The sequence below is a fragment of the Triturus cristatus genome, chromosome 4_2, assembly GCF_964204655.1.
Source record: "Triturus cristatus chromosome 4_2, aTriCri1.1, whole genome shotgun sequence".
Classification (NCBI taxonomy): domain Eukaryota; kingdom Metazoa; phylum Chordata; class Amphibia; order Caudata; family Salamandridae; genus Triturus; species Triturus cristatus.
In genome coordinates, this window is record NC_140586.1 from 153,843,932 (window position 1) to 153,859,140 (window position 15,209).

The 15,209-nt window shown below is 51.5% G+C and overlaps 1 protein-coding gene across 2 annotated transcripts in view; it reads left to right on the plus strand.

Moving 5' to 3' along the window:
- The window catches only part of ASIC1 (acid sensing ion channel subunit 1), a 590,058-nt gene that overhangs the window by 134,116 nt on the left and 440,733 nt on the right, over positions 1-15,209 (plus strand). The window contains exon 1 of one of the 2 annotated variants that reach the window (XM_085600877.1): positions 7,926-9,383. The exons of the other annotated variant lie outside the window; for it this stretch is intronic. The gene's annotated coding sequence lies outside the window, so the exon portion shown is untranslated. Of the gene's footprint in view, positions 1-7,925; positions 9,384-15,209 lie in introns of those variants that run through there. 2 annotated transcript variants of the gene reach the window in all.

Sequence of the window (15,209 nt, forward strand, 5' to 3'; positions counted from 1 at the left end):
CATACCCTGCCAACTTATGGCGAACAAAGCAGAAACCAAAGGAAATGATGGACGGAGTGTTGAACATTGCAAGCACTCACCCCCAGTCAACTGATCTGGGTTTAATCCATCACCGTTCGTTAGCCCACTCTACCACCCCAGATCAGACATGGCCATATGCAAATCAGTCTGACCCTGTGTCTCATGGGAACAGTCCAGCCCAAACTGCCAAGCCATGTCTTCCCTGGACCGGAAACAAGCATCCTGGGACTGCTTTCTGGCTAATCAGCCATCATCAGCCAGGCTAGCTTGAATCCAGTGGCAAAGTGAGCAAGGGACCCACGTCTTGGCATACCATGCCAACTTAGGGCGAACAAAGCAAAACCAAAGGGGATGATGGACGGAGTGTTGAACATTGCAAGCACTCACCCCCAGTCAACTGATCTGGGTTTAATCCATCATCGTTCTTTAGCTCACTCTGCCACCCTAGTTCAGACATGGCCATATGCAAATCAGTCTGTCCTAGGAAGCTTGTTTCCGGTCCAGGGAAGACATGGCTTGGCAGTTCGGGCTGGACTGTTCCCATGAGGCACAGGGTCAGACTGATTTGCATATGGCCATGTCTGAACTGGGGTGGCAGAGTGAGCTAAAGAAGGGTGATGGATTAAACCCAGATCAGTTGACTGGGGGTGAGTGCTTGCAATGTTCAACACTCCGTTCATCATTTCCTTTGGTTTTTGCTTTGTTCGCCATAAGTTGGCAGGGTATGCTCAGACGTGAGTCCCTTGCTCACTTTGCCACTGGATTCAAGCAAGCCTGGCTGAAGACAGCTGAAATGACAGAAACCTGTCCTAGGTAGATTGTTTCCGGTCCAGGGAAGACATGGCTTGGCAGTTCGGGCTGGACTGTTCCCATGAGGCGCAGGGTCAGACTGATTTGCATATGGCCATGTCTGAACTGGGGTGGCAGAGTGGGCTAAAGAACGTGATGGATTAAACCCAGATCAGTTGACTGGGGGTGAGTGCTTGCAATGTTCAACACTCCGTCCATCATTTCCTTTGGTTTTTGCTTTGTTCGCCATAAGTTGGCAGGGTCTGCTCAGACGTGAGTCCCTTGCTCACTTTGCCACTGGATTCAAGCAAGCCTGGCTGAAGACGGCTGAAATGCCAGAAACCTGTCCTAGGAAGCTTTTCTCTGGTCCAGGGAAGACATGGCTTGGCAGTTCGGGCTGGACTGTTCCCATGAGGCACAGGGTCAGACTGATTTGCATATGGCCATGTCTGAACTGGGGTGGCAGAGTGGGCTAAAGAACGGTGATGGATTAAACCCAGATCAGTTGACTGGGGGTGAGTGCTTGCAATGTTCAACACTCCGTCCATCATTTCCTTTGGTTTTTGCTTTGTTTGCCATAAGTTGGCAGGGTATGCTCAGATGTGAGTCCCTTGCTCACTTTGCCACTGGATTCAAGCAAGCCTGGCTGAAGACGGCTGAAATGCCAGAAACCTGTCCTAGGAAGCTTTTTTCTGGTCCAGGGAAGACATGGCTTGGCAGTTCGGGCTGGACTGTTCCCATGAGGCACAGGGTCAGACTGATTTGCATATGGCCATGTCTGAACTGGGGTGGCAGAGTGGGCTAAAGAACGGTGATGGATTAAACCCAGATCAGTTGACTGGGGGTGAGTGCTTGCAATGTTCAACACTCCGTCCATCATTTCCTTTGGTTTTTGCTTTGTTCGCCATAAGTTGGCAGGGTATGCTCAGACGTGAGTCGCTTGCTCACTTTGCCACTGGATTCAAGCAAGCCTGGCTGAAGACGGCTGAAATGCCAGAAACCTGTCCTAGGAAGCTTGTTTCCGGTCCAGGGAAGACATGGCTTGGCAGTTCGGGCTGGACTGTTCCCATGAGGCACAGGGTCAGACTGATTTGCATATGGCCATGTCTGAACTGGGGTGGCAGAGTGGGCTAAAGAACGGTGATGGATTAAACCCAGATCAGTTGACTGGGGGTGAGTGCTTGCAATGTTCAACACTCCGTCCATCATTTCCTTTGGTTTTTGCTTTGTTCGCCATAAGTTGGCAGGGTATGCTCAGATGTGAGTCCCTTGCTCACTTTGCCACTGGATTCAAGCAAGCCTGGCTGAAGACGGCTGAAATGCCAGAAACCTGTCCTAGAAAGCTTGTTTCCGTTCCAGGGAAGACATGGCTTGGCAGTTCGGGCTGGACTGTTCCCATGAGGCACAGGGTCAGACTGATTTGCATATGGCCATATCTGAACTGGGGTGGCAGAGTGGGCTAAAGAACGGTGATGGATTAAACCCAGATCAATTGACTGGGGGTGAGTGCTTGCAATGTTCAACACTCCGTCCATCATTTCCTATGGTTTTTGCTTTGTTCTCCATAAGTTGGCAGGGTATGCTCAGACGTGAGTCCCTTGCTCACTTTGCCACTGGATTCAAGCAAGCCTGGCCTAAGACGGCTGAAATGCCAGAAACCTGTCTTGGGAAGCTTGTTTTCGGTCCAGGAAAGACATGGCTTGGCAGTTCAGGCTGAACTGTTCCCATGAGGCACAGGGTCAGACTGATTTGCATATGGCCATGTCTGAACTGGGGTGGCAGAGTGGGCTAAAGAACGGTGATGGATTAAACCCAGATCAGTTGACTGGGGGTGAGTGCTTGCAATATTCAACACTCCGTCCATCATGTCCTTTGGTTTTTGCTTTGTTCGCCATAAGTTGGCAGGGTATGCTCAGACGTGAGTCCCTTGCTCACTTTGCCACTGGATTCAAGCAAGCCTGGCTGAAGATGGCTGAAATGCCAGAAACCTGTCCTAGGAAGCTTGTTTCCGGTCCAGGGAAGACATGGCTTGGCAGTTCGGGCTGGACTGTTCCCATGAGGCACAGGGTCAGACTGATTTGCATATGGCCATGTCTGAACTGGGGTGGCAGAGTGAGCTAAAGAAGGGTGATGGATTAAACCCAGATCAGTTGACTGGGGGTGAGTGCTTGCAATGTTCAACACTCCGTTCATCATTTCCTTTGGTTTTTGCTTTGTTCGCCATAAGTTGGCAGGGTATGCTCAGACGTGAGTCCCTTGCTCACTTTGCCACTGGATTCAAGCAAGCCTGGCTGAAGACAGCTGAAATGACAGAAACCTGTCCTAGGTAGATTGTTTCCGGTCCAGGGAAGACATGGCTTGGCAGTTCGGGCTGGACTGTTCCCATGAGGCGCAGGGTCAGACTGATTTGCATATGGCCATGTCTGAACTGGGGTGGCAGAGTGGGCTAAAGAACGTGATGGATTAAACCCAGATCAGTTGACTGGGGGTGAGTGCTTGTAATGTTCAACACTCCGTCCATCATTTCCTTTGGTTTTTGCTTTGTTCGCCATAAGTTGGCAGGGTATGCTCAGACGTGAGTCCCTTGCTCACTTTGCCACTGGATTCAAGCAAGCCTGGCTGAAGACGGCTGAAATGCCAGAAACCTGACCTAGGAAGCTTTTTTCTGGTCCAGGGAAGACATGGCTTGGCAGTTCGGGCTGGACTGTTCCCATGAGGCACAGGGTCAGACTGATTTGCATATGGCCATGTCTGAACCGGGGTGGCAGAGTGGGCTAAAGAACGGTGATGGATTAAACCCAGATCAGTTGACTGGGGGTGAGTGCTTGCAATGTTCAACACTCCGTCCATCATTTCCTTTGGTTTTTGCTTTGTTCGCCATAAGTTGGCAGGGTATGCTCAGATGTGAGTCCCTTGCTCACTTTGCCTCTGGATTCAAGCAAGCCTGGCTGAAGACGGCTGAAATGCCAGAAACCTGTCCTAGAAAGCTTGTTTCCGTTCCAGGGAAGACATGGCTTGGCAGTTCGGCTGGACTGTTCCCATGAGGCACAGGGTCAGACTGATTTGCATATGGCCATATCTGAACTGGGGTGGCAGAGTGAGCTAAAGAACGGTGATGGATTAAACCCAGATCAATTGACTGGGGGTGAGTGCTTGCAATGTTTAACACTCCGTCCATCATTTCCTATGGTTTTTGCTTTGTTGGCCATAAGTTGGCAGGGTATGCTCAGATGTGAGTCCCTTGCTCACTTTGCCACTGGATTCAAGCAAGCCTGGCCGAAGACGGCTGAAATGCCAGAAACCTGTCCTGGGAAGCTTGTTTTCGGTCCAGGAAAGACATGGCTTGGCAGTTCGGGCTGAACTGTTCCCATGAGGCACAGGGTCAGACTGATTTGCATATGGCCATGTCTGAACTGGGGTGGCAGAGTGGGTTAAAGAACGGTGATGGATTAAACCCAGATCAGTTGACTGGGGGTGAGTGCTTGCAATATTCAACACTCCGTCCATCATGTCCTTTGGTTTTTGCTTTGTTCGCCATAAGTTGGCAGGGTATGCTCAGACGTGAGTCCCTTGCTCACTTTGCCACTGGATTCAAGCAAGCCTGGCTGAAGATGGCTGAAATGCCAGAAACCTGTCCTAGGTAGCTTGTTTACGGTCCAGGGAAGACATGGCTTGGCAGTTCGGGCTGGACTGTTCCCATGAGGCACAGGTTCAGACTGATTTGCATATGGCCATGTCTGAACTGGGGTGGCAGAGTGGGCTAAAGAACGGTGATGGATTAAACCCAGATCAGTTGACTGGGGGTGAGTGCTTGCAATGTTCAACACTCCGTCCATCATTTCCTTTGGTTTTTGCTTTGTTTGCCATAAGTTGGCAGGGTCTGCTCAGACGGGAGTCCCTTGCTCACTTTGCCACTGGATTCAAGCAAGCCTGGCTGAAGACGGCTGAAATGCCAGAAACCTGTCCTAGAAAGCTTGTTTCCGTTCCAGGGAAGACATGGCTTGGCAATTCGGGCTGGACTGTTCCCATGAGGCACAGGGTCAGACTGATTTGCATATGGCCATATCTGAACTGGGGTGGCAGAGTGGGCTAAAGAACGGTGATGGATTAAACCCAGATCAATTGACTGGGGGTGAGTGCTTGCAATGTTCAACACTCCGTCCATCATTTCCTATGGTTTTTGCTTTGTTCTCCATAAGTTGGCAGGGTATGCTCAGACGTGAGTCCCTTGCTCACTTTGCCACTGGATTCAAGCAAGCCTGGCCTAAGACGGCTGAAATGCCAGAAACCTGTCTTGGGAAGCTTGTTTTCGGTCCAGGAAAGACATGGCTTGGCAGTTCAGGCTGAACTGTTCCCATGAGGCACAGGGTCAGACTGATTTGCATATGGCCATGTCTGAACTGGGGTGGCAGAGTGGGCTAAAGAACGGTGATGGATTAAACCCAGATCAGTTGACTGGGGGTGAGTGCTTGCAATATTCAACACTCCGTCCATCATGTCCTTTGGTTTTTGCTTTGTTCGCCATAAGTTGGCAGGGTATGCTCAGACGTGAGTCCCTTGCTCACTTTGCCACTGGATTCAAGCAAGCCTGGCTGAAGATGGCTGAAATGCCAGAAACCTGTCCTAGGAAGCTTGTTTCCGGTCCAGGGAAGACATGGCTTGGCAGTTCGGGCTGGACTGTTCCCATGAGGCACAGGGTCAGACTGATTTGCATATGGCCATGTCTGAACTGGGGTGGCAGAGTGAGCTAAAGAAGGGTGATGGATTAAACCCAGATCAGTTGACTGGGGGTGAGTGCTTGCAATGTTCAACACTCCGTTCATCATTTCCTTTGGTTTTTGCTTTGTTCGCCATAAGTTGGCAGGGTATGCTCAGACGTGAGTCCCTTGCTCACTTTGCCACTGGATTCAAGCAAGCCTGGCTGAAGACAGCTGAAATGACAGAAACCTGTCCTAGGTAGATTGTTTCCGGTCCAGGGAAGACATGGCTTGGCAGTTCGGGCTGGACTGTTCCCATGAGGCGCAGGGTCAGACTGATTTGCATATGGCCATGTCTGAACTGGGGTGGCAGAGTGGGCTAAAGAACGTGATGGATTAAACTCAGATCAGTTGACTGGGGGTGAGTGCTTGTAATGTTCAACACTCCGTCCATCATTTCCTTTGGTTTTTGCTTTGTTCGCCATAAGTTGGCAGGGTATGCTCAGACGTGAGTCCCTTGCTCACTTTGCCACTGGATTCAAGCAAGCCTGGCTGAAGACGGCTGAAATGCCAGAAACCTGACCTAGGAAGCTTTTTTCTGGTCCAGGGAAGACATGGCTTGGCAGTTCGGGCTGGACTGTTCCCATGAGGCACAGGGTCAGACTGATTTGCATATGGCCATGTCTGAACCGGGGTGGCAGAGTGGGCTAAAGAACGGTGATGGATTAAACCCAGATCAGTTGACTGGGGGTGAGTGCTTGCAATGTTCAACACTCCGTCCATCATTTCCTTTGGTTTTTGCTTTGTTCGCCATAAGTTGGCAGGGTATGCTCAGATGTGAGTCCCTTGCTCACTTTGCCTCTGGATTCAAGCAAGCCTGGCTGAAGACGGCTGAAATGCCAGAAACCTGTCCTAGAAAGCTTGTTTCCGTTCCAGGGAAGACATGGCTTGGCAGTTCGGCTGGACTGTTCCCATGAGGCACAGGGTCAGACTGATTTGCATATGGCCATATCTGAACTGGGGTGGCAGAGTGAGCTAAAGAACGGTGATGGATTAAACCCAGATCAATTGACTGGGGGTGAGTGCTTGCAATGTTCAACACTCCGTCCATCATGTCCTTTGGTTTTTGCTTTGTTCGCCATAAGTTGGCAGGGTATGCTCAGACGTGAGTCCCTTGCTCACTTTGCCACTGGATTCAAGCAAGCCTGGCTGAAGATGGCTGAAATGCCAGAAACCTGTCCTAGGAAGCTTGTTTACGGTCCAGGGAAGACATGGCTTGGCAGTTCGGGCTGGACTGTTCCCATGAGGCACAGGTTCAGACTGATTTGCATATGGCCATGTCTGAACTGGGGTGGCAGAGTGGGCTAAAGAACGGTGATGGATTAAACCCAGATCAGTTGACTGGGGGTGAGTGCTTGCAATGTTCAACACTCCGTCCATCATTTCCTTTCGTTTTTGCTTTGTTTGCCATAAGTTGGCAGGGTCTGCTCAGACGGGAGTCCCTTGCTCACTTTGCCACTGGATTCAAGCATGCCTGGCTGAAGACGGCTGAAATGCCAGAAACCTTTCCTAGGAAACTTGTTTCCGGTCCAGGGAAGACATGGCTTGGCAGTTCCGGCTGGACGGTTCCCATGAGGCACAGGGTCAGACTGATTTGCATATGGCCATGTCTGAACTGGGGTGGCAGAGTGGGCTAAAGAACGGTGATGGATTAAACCCAGATCAGTTGACTGGGGGTGAGTGCTTGCAATGTTCAACACTCTGTCCATCATTTCCTTTGGTTTTTGCTTTGTTCGCCATAAGTTGGCAGGGTATGCTCAGACGTGAGTCCCTTGCTCACTTTGCCACTGGATTCAAGCAAGCCTGGCTGAAGACGGCTGAAATGCCAGAAACCTGTCCTAGGAAGCTTGTTTCCGGTCCAGGGAAGACATGGCTTGGCAGTTCGGGCTGGACTGTTCCCATGAGGCACAGGGTCAGACTGATTTGCATATGGCCATGTCTGAACTGGGGTGGCAGAGTGGGCTAAAGAACGGTGATGGATTAAACCCAGATCAGTTGACTGGGGGTGAGTGCTTGCAATGTTCAACACTCCGTCCATCATTTCCTTTGGTTTTTGCTTAGTTAGTATATCGAGCCTTCTTTCAGCTGTACCGCCAGAATCCTTGTAATGCTACCTCGGGCTTCCTTTCAAAGGTACTTAAAGCTTTCTTCCAGCTGTAACTCAGCATCGTCTGGGCGGTACCTCCTGAAGCCTTTTAGTGGCACTTGCATCCTCCTTTAACTTACCCTCGAGCATCCCTAGAGCTCTAACTCCAGCATCCTTTCATTGGTGCCTACAGCATCCTCTCAGCTGTATCCAGCTCTACCTCCTACATCCTATGAGCGCTACCTTCTGCATTCCTCCAGCGGTACCTCCTGAACCCTTCCAGCGGCCCCTCCAGTATCCTTTAGAGATATTGCCTGGACCCTTCGAGCTGTCTCTGTCAGTCCTTCACACCTGCAGCAGTACCGCCAGTGCCTCGGCGCCCTCCACAGGATCCCTCCAGACCCTCTCCTTCCCCCCGTCTTCCATGCCCATCATGCTATAGCCGGCAGTGCCGGGAGGCGGCAGGTGCAGCAGGGGAGACCGCTTTGGTCACCACAGGCAGCTGAGCCGAGGCAGGGAGGAGGGGGCGAGGCGCACACACCATCCACAAGTACAGAGCCTCAGCCTCACAGCTCCGCATCCGGCCAGCGGCACCTCCAGCGCCGCCGCATCCAGGCAGCGGTACCTCCCGCCTCATCCAGCAATTGCATCAATGGCCACGGATGGCCGGGATCGGAGGAGAATTCTGACCTCTAAGAAGCAGCGCTCTGAAGCCGGCTCGGCGGCGCGCAGCGCATAATAATCAATCGATGAGATAAGAACAAACTGACACACAGGATCTCCAGAGTTTCCGCGTCCGCGGCGTCCTCCTGCACCCCAGCATCTCCTTAGCCTCGCATACAGCGTCTCAGCATTGTCGCTGTTGTGCATCCAGCGTCACAGCATCCTTCCACTGGTCCCACCTGCATCTCAGCATCTTCGCATCCGTGCCTGTAGCATCCCACCATCCTTCCACGCGCACCTCCAGCGTCACGGCACCCTTCCACGGTTCCATCCAGCGTCTCAGCATCGTTGCACTGGTACCTGGGGCGTCAGGGCACCCTGCCACGGGCCCCCTCTGCATCCTTCGCACACGTACCCCCAGAATCGCAGCACCCTCGAGCCCCTTCACTGGCCCTTTCTGATCGGTTCCAAGGGTCTTCTTCCCTTCAGCCTCGCTCGCCCCGGGTGCCTCCCAGCATCCTCGCAGCCGCAGCGGCAGACTCTCGGCATCTTTCCACGGGTCCCTCTCAGCATCCTCGCAGTTATCCCTCCGGCATCTGACATCCTTGCCGTAGCGCGCCTTCTGTGCACCGGACATCACTGCTGAAGATCTGTCTTCCCTACACCATTACAACCCCGGCGCCCGTATGAAACCCCTCAGATGTCGGCACTACAGAGGACGCACGGGTGTGTGAACAAGGGCCTCATGGGCTGCATCGTGGAGGAGCGGCAGGGCTAGCAGCCCCGTCCGGCGCTACCTGCCTAGACCTTCTTCCCAGCCACAGAGCGGGCGCACCGACTGGGGCGCCTATTTCCACGCGCCCCCGTGATTCGATGTCTCAGCGGCGGGAGACTGGGTCCAGGATTGTGCCGGCTGCGTCGCCCACACTGCGCCGACAGCCGTCTCCGTGGCTCGCCGTCCAATCCGCCGCCTGCGAGGGCTGAACATCTGCGGCACTAGGGTGCTAGTGGGGCGCCAGCCGCCGGCGCCCAGAGAGCGGGGAGCCCTGCTTCGGCCTTTCCCTCAGGTGAGCCCACATGGAGTGGATCTGTGGGTGCCGCTGCGTGTGCGTGTGCCTTGGTGACATCTCGTGTGTGGTTCAGCGTGCACCGTGTGTTTGAATGATCTCACTGTATCACTATGGGTGTGTGTCACCACGTGTGTGTAACAAGTAAGGTGTGTGTTTTACCATTTTCTACGTGTGTCACTGTGTGTGTGTATCCAAACATACATATATATATAAACATATATAAATATATCTATATACACACACAGTGCCTGACTTAGACACAGAGACACACACAGTGAGACAGGTAGACACACACACCTTACTTGGTAAACACACATGGTGACACGCACCCATAGTGACATATATAATGTCACTGTGTGTGCATCTCTTTCTCACTGAGTGTGTATCTCCGTGTGTCACTATGTGTGTGTCTTAGAATGACTGTGTCGGTTGGTGTGTGTGTGGGGGGGGGGTCGTGTGCATCTGCATTATTGTGGATGTATCTGTGTGACTGTATGTGTTTATCTCATTGTTGTGTCACTTTGTGTTTTCCTCTACGTGTCACAATGTGTATCTGTTTGTGATTGTCGCAACGTGTTTGTGTTTATGCTGTACAAGTCTAAAATGACAAAAACACATATATTTGTGAGTGTTTTTATGTGCTACTTAATGTGTTTGTTTCTGTGCGCGTTTCTCTGTGTGAATACATTGCATTTGTGTATTACAGTTTCATCTTATGCGCTATTTTATTTATCTTCCTGCTTGTGTGTATTTCTCCGTGACATTGCTTGTAGCTATGCCTCAATATCGTTGGCTGTGTCACTGTAAGTGTATTTGTGTGCCATTATTTGCGTTTCTCTGTGTGTCACTGGATGACAATTTTTAAGTCACAATATATATGTGTATAAGTGTAAGGGTCACTGTGTGTTTCCCTGTGCGGTTGCTTCTCTGTGTGGCTCCATGTGTCAGTTTCCGTCACGATATGTGTGTGCGCGTCTCTGTGTCACTGGCTGCGTTCCCTAAGTCACTGTGTATGTTTTTCTCTGTGCCACTACACGCCTGTATCTGTATGTCTCACTGTGTATGTGTGTGTGTCTGCTACTGTGTGTGGTTGCTGGAGAGCAGGTACAGTGGTAGAGTAGAGAATGTTTTGTAAAGGTTAGTGTGGACGTAAAGTGAGTTTTTTTCTAGGAAGCTGTGTGTGGGGTTTTATGTGTGAGTATTTTCCAAAGGATTATATCTGTCTGCATATATCTCTGTGCCATTCTCGCTGTATTTGCGTGCGCTTCTCTGTATGTCTCCATTCATCCTTGTGTGTGGCACGTTTATCTGTGGGGCATCGTATGTGCACGTTTCAGTGTGCCTGTGACTTGCTATGTTTGTCTCCATGTGTGTGGTGATATGTACGTGTGAATTATTACGTAGGTGTAGCCGTCTAGCGCGCTAAGCAGCCTGTGTTTCACTCTGTGTATCAGCGTGCTTTAGTGTTTACCTGCCTGTCTTCGGTGTCTTGCTGGTGTGAGGTGTGATTGGTCGTTGCATGACGGGAGTCAGGCAGGTAGTCCTGGCAGCAGGAGCTGTCCAGAACTCTAAACAGCCCGTGTTTCACTCTGTGTATCAGCGTGCGTTAGTGTTTACCTGCCTGTCTTCGGTGTCTTGCTGGTGTGAGGTGTGATTGGTCGTTGCATGACGGGAGTCAGGCACGTAGTCCTGGCAGCAGGAGCTGTCCAGCACTCTGAGCAGCCTGTGTTTCACTCTGTGTATCAGCGTGCTTTAGTGTTTACCTGCCTGTCTTCGGTGTCTTGCTGGTGTGAGGTGTGATTGGTCGTTGCATGACGGGAGTCAGGCAGGTAGTCCTGGCAGCAGGAGCTGTCCAGCACTCTAAACAGCCCGTGTTTCACTCTGTGTATCAGCGTGCGTTAGTGTTTACCTGCCTGTCTTCGGTGTCTTGCTGGTGTGAGGTGTGATTGGTCGTTGCATGACGGGAGTCAGGCACGTAGTCCTGGCAGCAGGAGCTGTCCAGCACTCTGAGCAGCCTGTGTTTCACTCTGTGTATCAGCGTGCTTTAGTGTTTACCTGCCTCTCTTCGGTATCTTGCTGGTGTGATGTGTGATTGGTCGTTGCATGACGGGAGTCAGGCAGGTAGTCCTGGCAGCAGGTGGGAATGGCCCTCTTGCTGTAACACGCACAGAGATTGGCGGGGTACGGGGCAGGAGGGAGATTCAAATCCTTTGGGTACCCCGGGAAATGAGGAGCCGCATGTCACTCTGTGTGGCTTTTTCTGGCACCACGCTTGTTTGTGTGTGGCGAGTAACACGAGGAGCAGAGAGGTCACGGGGCTGAGGATTGGAGCTCTTTCTGGTAGTCCTCCCGCCCCGGTGTGCTCTTGGGCGTTTCACTTTGTGCACATCTGTTTTGTGTCGGACGTCATGCATGGCCCTGCATATTGCTGTATGCACTTCCGTGTATAGGTGTGTGTAGATCATCATGTGCACATCGCTGTAGCGCTGCGTCGGTAGCTCTATGCGCCTCCTTGACTCCTGCTGGGTTCCAGTGCAGGTGGCCATGTGTGCCACTTTGTGGTGCTGTTGGAGTTCGGATTCCGCACTTTCTGCTGGCCCAGCAGCAGGAGCTGGAAAGATGGATGCGCAGGGAGCGGAGCGGGCAGGCCTCTTCCCCAGTCTGGGGCACCAGGCAGCGTCAGGGCTTGCTCCCGCCATTTCTTCTTCCTGGCCCATCCCCATAGATGGTGTTCCTTGCACTGTTAGGCCGAGCCTCTCTTACATTTTATTGGCTCTCCAGTGGCGCCTGCCGCAAGCACTCTAGGTTAACCTCTGGGATTGGCTTGGGGTCCGGGACTCAGCTTAGTGGTGGAGCAGGTGTGACGTGGGCCCTAATGCAAGCAAAGATTGTGGGGCCCTATCCCCTTTGTTTGGTAGTAAAACACAGCTTTAATTGAGATGAAGCTGGCCACTCAGGCTCCAAGGCCCCAGTGCCACTATTGAGATCATGTATAGGTCATGTATCAGCCTGCTCATCCAGCTCTCACTAGTCTGTAGTATATGTTCTCTTCACTTTTTACCCTCTCACATTCGCCCCTCTGACACTTGTCCTGGCCCAGAGTTTCACTGGCTGGGAAGTTGCAGGAGAGAGGTCAGATCAGAAGCAAGAACATTGGGCTCCTGGATAGCCTGACATTTCCTGATGCTGACTCGTGTTATCAGGCCTTCCTTGAAGCCTCGGCTACCACTGGGACTCCACGCCTGCTAGGCCAGGCTTGGCCGCCCCTGATTCTCTTTCACAAGCCTTTAGGGCTCTTCATTTTGTAGTAAGCCCACCCTTTCTCTGTTCTTCCATAGTTGCTCTTCTGGCTTCCCCCGATTTCCTGTCTCTATATGTTTTTTATGCTACTTTCTAAAGTTTTCAGTACCACTCCCCAATATTGAGCTTTTAACTTAATTTGTACCTCGTTGTCCTAATTGTTTAACTATGTTTTACTTTAATGTACACTCCCTGGTACATCTGGGCTAGCTGTTGGTCTGTTCACATGTTCAAAATAAATAGTAACTTTTTTAATGTCTACTGGTGCCCCATAGATCCCCTTTACTCACATATAATGAATTGAGCTACCCGATGAGCTAAATGAGTCATTAGCCCAAAACTGGACAGTCCTGGTTGATTTCTTTTGTGGGGCACTGGGGCACTAGGGCACAAGGTCTTTGTGTCTATCTCAGAACAAGCTGGCCAGAAGCTAAATATTGTGGCCCATCCCTGGTCTTTTGGTCACTGTGGCTCTTTTACTTTAGGTTGGGTCTACTGAGAAAAAACAAGGCTCAACAGATTGAGAAGGTGGGTTGCAGTGGACAGTTTACTGTTCTGTGCTTCGAGGCCTGCAGCATGGGGTGCTTCAGGGGCCAGTAAACGTTGAGGTTTCTCTGGGAAGAGGATGGCTTCCGGGTTAGGATCTGTGAGATCATTATTTCTGGATCTCTGATGCCTCATCGGGCCTCAGGAAGCATTAGAAGCCCCTTGACACCCACCCAGCGCATGAGGCAGACACTCAATCCCAGGCCCAGAGTCATAGACAGATAGTGGAGGAGTGTGGCTCAATGGTTAGAGCGGCAGACCCTGAAGCAGAGTTCTGGCCAGGGACCAGGGTTCGATTCCCGCCTTGGCGGGGCTCGGGCTCAATTTCCTCGGACCTGTCTATTCTCGCCTCGGTGCCTATTCTAATCATGGGCCCCACGCTGCAACTCTGGGCAATAGCTTGCTTAGCCTCCACACCAGCCCCAACAGCGCTAAGGATGCCTGGCTTCACCCTGGGGGTGCCCAGGAGTGGACTCTTCACAGGGAAAGCCAGGAGGGGTTCCACAGTGGTATGAGTATCAGCGCCAGGAAACCGCAAAGGTGACACCGCAAGGTGGCCGTCTGGTGACAGTGTGCTCTATAAGTACCTTGACATTTACAGTTCTAACAGTTCTTCCTGGGTGCAGGAGTGCAAGTATATCAGGTACAGTTGTTCAGAGCTTTTCACCTGCCCTAAGTCGACTGTTATCCTAATTTTAGCTTGGACCGCTCGATCTGCCCCACCTTTCTCAATTCTCCCTTGCTCCAGCAGCATCCGTCTCCGTCGCAGAGCGGGGTGGCAGTCCAGGGCTGGGCACTGGTTATTCATGATGAGGGTGGGTCATTCCTCTCATTGAGCCCATCACACATAGAGGCAGAGACATCCCTTCTGGCAGACAGCTCTTCAGATAACCGAAGCTTACGGTCCAATTTTCATCATCGATTAGGGGTGCTGGGCGAGTGTCCAGATCCAGTGTGCAAAGATACTTCGATTAAGATCTTGGCGGCCGAAGTTCAAGGCAATAGTAGTTGGTAAGGCTCTTCATGAGGATGGCAGACGGACACTGGCCAGAGCTGGGCAAGGCTGCTGGTCCCAGCTCTGAGCCAGCCAGTAGGAAGTCCCAGAGACAAACCTATGCAGACGATAACAGGAGGATCATGTGTGACAGGACATGAACCGTCCCATCTCAGCCATAACACGGAGACACAACTCGAAGGGCAGCCTTGTTTCTGCAGTGGGAAATAGTGTTATATCTACAACCAGTGGTAATGAGAATGGCTTCTGCCTGGGTGTTCACATTGAATTAGATGCAGGCCGATTTGTAGACTTCACCATAGGGGTACACATGCACTCGATTCAATTTTCATATAGACTGCTACCAACCGATCAGTCAATCTCAGTCCATCAGTGAGGCTAGACTCAGAAGAAGATGAAAGGAGGAGTTATTTTTGTGCTACCGAACTAGGTGGTGCAAGCTTTGTGCGCACAGTAGCTACACTTGGGTGGTATTTACAGCCACTTGTGGAAGAACATTGCAACAAGGGGAACATCCCTGGAGGGAGCAAAAAGTCACAGGATGGTTTCTCTCAGACAAGAAGCTTTGCAAGTGTTTCTTTCCAGGTGGGCACCACCCAGCAGTTGACATGATGTTCAGTGCTTTAAATGGGCCGGTACTGTCCGGTACGGAGTACCAGCACTTTTTTATGTTGAGGAGGAGAGCACCGGCACTTCTCAAGAGAAATGCAATACGTTTAAATGGAGAGTACCGGCACTTCTCAGAAACAAGCAGGTACTCTGATGCAGAGTGCCTGCACTTCTATTCTTCCATTTCAAGCACTGCACGTGTCGCAATGGCGCTGCACAACTTTAACTGACTCATTACACTTATGACAATGGCAATACCCTGGGGAGTCTGTTGGGTGTCTTTTGACATGAATCCTGATTCTAAGCGATCTGAGGCCCGGTCAAAGTACGACCCGAGCCTCAAAGTCGTGGCA